Source organism: Sturnus vulgaris, unplaced genomic scaffold (genome assembly GCF_052056855.1).
Source record: "Sturnus vulgaris isolate bStuVul1 unplaced genomic scaffold, bStuVul1.hap1 Scaffold_1940, whole genome shotgun sequence".
NCBI classification, from domain to species: Eukaryota; Metazoa; Chordata; class Aves; order Passeriformes; family Sturnidae; genus Sturnus; species Sturnus vulgaris.
Window position 1 is genome coordinate 1 of NW_028276165.1, and position 5,084 is coordinate 5,084.

Genomic DNA, 5,084 nt, shown 5'->3' on the forward strand with positions numbered 1-5,084 from the left:
AATAGAGATTTGGATCTGCCATTGAGAAATGCACTAGCTGTGATAGAATGCTAATAACATCGTGCTAACCCATGCAATACTGATAATAGCAATGGTATGCAGAAGCTTCCCAAGAGGGCATCCCCACTTGGGAGGAGGGAGAAGAGAACAGATCATCGACTGTCTCCGACATCTTTTGGATATCCCTGCTCCCTTACCTGAAATTTCTACCCTCCTTATGTACAGCCCAATCTTCTCCTTCTTATGTATAGCATGATCTAAGCGGAGAGCTGAGTAATATGATCATATATGTGGTAGCATGTGCTTCAGTAAGCTTATTAGCTTATGCATGTGTGTGTGTTTTAATATTTACATGACCCTTAATCATGCAACGGTTACCTTTTTGGCCTTGGTGTTCTTCAAAGTTCCGCTCTTAAGACTTCTTGCCATTTCATGCCGTTCATCAGAGCCAAAAGAGGACTATCCTAGCTGCTCAGGAACTCCTCCTTTGGCCATATTGTCCTTTCTTTATGTCAGCTACGTGGATCTGCATCAGTAAAGATAACATGGAGGGTGCACGTTTTTGGCCATATATAGTAAGCTTTAGCCCTTTCCTGGCTCCATGGGCATCATCCCACACAAGCCAACAAAGGAAACCTTGTGGTCGGTATCTACTATAGGCCACCTGACTAAGAGGATGAGGTCAATATAAGAAATCAGGCTAGTTAGGCACAAGATGAGCGTGGCTGAGTAACGGCCTTCTCTTCTGGTGGAGCTGAAGCACGAAGGGGATATATATAGGTATTGGAAGCAGGGGCACGCATTCTGGGAAGAATCTAAAGATGCAGTGCCAAAAGCACACTTTGTATTTTATTTGCTTCCAGGAGACGTGCAGCTTAGAAATGTCTGCAATGGAAGTGGGGCTTTCAGGAAACAGTGTAGAGCAACTTCTGTTGGTTTTTCAAAATGTCCTGAGAAGTTAAGGCCAGGCCTGCCCTGCCCTAGCCAAAGCAGTCATTTGACTGGAGGGAAGCAGAACCGAAATGGCACAGGCACCGTTGAGGTGGACTTGACGCGGTAAGAAATAACAAGAAATAGTACTTGTAGCCACTACAGCCTCTTCTGCGACCTCGTTGGCCGCCCTCAAGGTCGCAGCACTACACGGGGTAGATCCTTCCGCGCCCCGCGGGCTCCAGGTCGACGAGGGTGGACCGGCCAACGGGGCGGGGGAAAGCGAAAACGACAGGTTAGACAGCAAATCGAAACACGGGCCACGATCCGTCGGGCCAATGGGCGCCAGGGAGAGCCCGGCTTAGTGGAGGAAGTGTCGGAGCGTACACGGGCGTTGTCCTTGGCTGCCGAGAGTATTGGCGTGCTGGCCTCTCGCCCTCGTGGTGCCACTACTGTCTTCGGAAAGATTATCGGCAAGGCGTATCTCTGGTATCGTCAGCGACGAGGACTAGGAGGTATCCGCGGCATTGCTCTGTGCGCTGTTCCTATTCCCCTCCCACCCCCTCCCGCCTCCCCTCCCCTTCCCTTCCCCTCCCCGTCATCCCGCCCTCGCCGGCATCTGAGCCCGGTGCGTGGTCCTGGGCGCGCAGCAGGGCGTGTGATGGCGCTTCTGCTGCGAGTGGGTACAGGGACGGGGGACGCACGGGCCCTCTCTGGTTTATGGCGTTCTCTGCTACACCGTCCCCTAAGCTTGTTCTGTGCCACACCCCCAGCCCTCCAGCTGCTACGGGCGTACTAGGTTGCTGGTGTTGTCTGAGCTTGCCTCGCATCCCGCCCAACTGTGTCGTGTGCTCGCGGAGAGAAAGACCTCCGACGTTGAGTTGGTCTCAATGTGTCTCCTAAGAGCGTCAAAGAGATTTCGCGGCTTCGCTGTGTTCGGCTTTGCTTCTGAACCTCCAAACGGCATTGTTAGGGCAAGGAATTTCGGCTTTCTCTGGTTTAAAAAAAAAAAAAAAAAAAAAAAAAAAGAAAAGAAAAAAGTGATCATCCTTCAGGCTGCAGTAGCTTTCCGGAATTTGTTTCTGTGGGGAAGTAAGGCCGTGATAACAGCGTGCTTGCGAGGGTCACGAGTGTTGGTACTGGAAACTGGAGTGAGCTGCTTAGACCGGGGGGAAAAAGAATGCAGCCGTTTCCTATGCGATGTTAAATTTAAGGTAATATCCCATATGATTTAGTTATTAAAATGCTGAAAGTTAACAGTCAGGGATTCCTTCTGCTTTAGAAGGTAGGGTTTGCATGCGGTATAGAAGTCAGACTGGTGCTATGCACTTGCAGGCTTCCTGTGATTATAGTTTGTTCAATACTTAAACTCCCTGTCCTGTGGGAAATGAATGGCCGCTACTCTTCCACTTCACTTAACTCTTTGATGATTCAATTAAGCCAGTTGTTTCCAGTCTCTGCATAGACCACATCCAATAGAAAATCTGCTTAGGAACCGGAACAAAATTTACTGGACATTGTTAATTGCACGTAGCGACCTGACTCCTTCCCCCATCGTCTTGCATGAGGAATCCCACTTCTGGAGAGGACTCTGTGAATAGACTGTATTTTGGGTATAGAAAGCATTATAATCATGAAAGAAATACCCATGTTCTGTCTAGTGTTCGGGGTATCTGGTAATCTGCTTCTGTAGGAGTTCAGTGGGGCAGAAGGGTTTGCATAAACTCTTACCTTTCTCTGAAGCCAGTTATGTTTTAACTGTTTACTCTTCCTCCAGTGCCGTGCGTTCCATGATCTTTTGCCCCTAGCCGGGACGCTTTTCCTAGACATGCCTAAGGAGCCAATTATCGAGTTGTCTGAAGCAGGAGATTGTGGTGAATGTGTAAGTACTGTGGGAGTTTTCTGTATGCTAAACTGTACCTGTAGATAGTTCCTCTTTTTCTAGACTTTTTCCCATCCCCCCCTTTCCATCTTGACAGGGCACAGTAGGCTACTTTGGGTTTTCTGGCGCGATCATCTTTTGCCTCTAGCTTGTAGTGGAGTTGAGCTTTTTGTGACTAAAAGTAGTGCTGGTCCCTGTGTATGCACTTCTGGTGGAAAATGCAGTGTTGTTTTGGAGCACAGTCTGGTGCCTGTTGCTGTGGTTTAGTGTAAGAGTAGTAGTTCTTCTTACATGGAGGAGAGTACTTGGGGGTTTTGGCAGGTCAGGGGCAAGGAAGGACAAAGCCGGTTGAGAGATGCTGGATGCTTTAATTTTATCGATGAAAGTTAAGTTCAAGGCTTTGTAAGCCTATGCAAACGGCAGCCTAAAAGTGTATTTTCCACCTGGGCTGGTTATGTTGCCTGAAGAGACAATGGGGGCTTTAACCCGGAGACAAAGTCAGTTTCTGTGGCTGTTTTGTAGTCCTTTGCTGTCTAGCTTGAGAAAAATTGCCTAGCTCTCTTTTGCCCCTATGGTGTGCATAATTGGCCTTTGTAGCTTTGCTTGGTAAGCTTCAGTTGCCAGCGGTCAGATGGACATGAATTTGACATGCAATGGTTGAATTGCTGGGAATTGGCTAGCTGCTTTCTCTGGGTGGTGCTCTGCTCTCATTCCTTCTCTTCCTGCCCTCTCCCCTCTTTATGTGTTCCTTTTTTCTTTTTATTTTACTTATTTATTGGTTTGTACTTCCTTCTCCAGTTTCTTGGGCATGTAATGATTGTTGACGAGATGTGTGTTGCTCACCTGGGCCTGACCAATGGATTCCGGATGGTTGTGGATGAAGGGCCCGAGGGTGGGCAGTCTGTCTATCGCATACATCTACCCGTTCTGGGTGGCCGTCAGTTGGGCTGGCCGCCTGGCTAAGATTTTGGCACCGCAAGAGTTGACGCACGTGTACAAGTCGCCACTGAATGGATTTCGTCTGTTGCCCATCACTCTAGTGGCTTTTGATGTGTAATTTTTTTTGTTTTCCGTGTGTCTGTGGAAAGTAATAAAAGCTTTGAGCAGCAGTTGCACAATAAAGATTTGTCATGGGGATATCACCTCAGTCTCGCGCGTCTTACTGAGGGGAAGTAGTTCTGCAAGTTCAAACGGTGTCTCCCTGGACTGTAAGTATGTGGAATGTATCAGCCAGATAACAGCATTTCAGAGGTAGATAGTGATTTGCTCGTTCCTTTGAAGCATGACACTGGAAGTGCTTATCAGTCTCTCCTGTCTTGTAGGAAGCAGTCTTAGCTCTTTGGCAGTGGTACACCAATGCAGAGAAAGCCCGAAAGCCCGTGGAGGCTGCTGCTGAAACTGTAGAAGATACTGTGTGTTGAGGCTATAGGCATGCTTTCCAAGGGTGGTTTCACCATGGTGCACTGTGTTGGAAGCATCCACCTCCTGTTGGACCTGAGTGTCCTGGTAAGAGGAGTAGGATTCCAGTTTAGCACTATGTGCATGTAAGCAAACTGTGTTGTACCACACTCTGTGTTATTCCTGTTGAACTTTTATTGATGGATCACTTGTAGTAGCTGCCCAGTGCACGCCCGCCCGCCTGACATCTCAAGCTCCAAGCTGGAGTTAAATTAGACAAGGCAAACCCTTCGAGGCTGGGTAGTGTTTCTTGACACAAATGACTTAGCCCTGATAACTCTCCTCTGGGGAAGCACCAGCAGATTCCCACCCTGCCTGAGGGGTCATCTCTGCTAATGGGCCATAATGGACTCAGTGGCTTCAGGATCATAGGCATCTGCAGTGACTTAGACCATCAAACCCTCCCAAAGTATCCCATGACCCACAGTATTACATTCCTCCACTGTGAAACTCCCTGTCCTGAGGGAGGTACTGAGCAATCCCACCTGAACCTAAGCATATATATAATCATTGGGTTTGGGGACTTTGGGCACCACCACTCGACAAATCTGAAGGAGGACCAAAACTTCAACACGACTGCGACCTGCACTTGATAGGGCTGTGACCATCACTCTGACCAACAGGGTGCCAGTTTATACTTTGTAGGTTAAAGCCAGTTCTCTCTGTATCAATGTATTTATTGTAAACTGCTTAGTAAATTGTACCTCCGACCTGTAATCTCTCCTGAGGTAGATGTAAGGGGTTCATTTCTCCTGACAGTTTACTTTTGAACCAGCATGCTGGGTAATTGCCGAAGGTTTAAAAGTCTCTGGCA

At 48.1% G+C, this 5,084-nt stretch overlaps 1 long non-coding RNA gene across 1 annotated transcript; it reads left to right on the forward strand.

The window, feature by feature from the left end:
* The first annotated feature begins 45 nt into the window (after positions 1-45).
* On the forward strand, positions 46-3,645 carry LOC148218161 (uncharacterized). Its single transcript, XR_015800567.1, has 3 exons — positions 46-1,445; positions 2,708-2,812; positions 3,611-3,645. It is a non-coding gene; the product is annotated as an uncharacterized LOC148218161 (long non-coding RNA).
* The last annotated feature ends 1,439 nt before the right edge of the window (positions 3,646-5,084 follow it).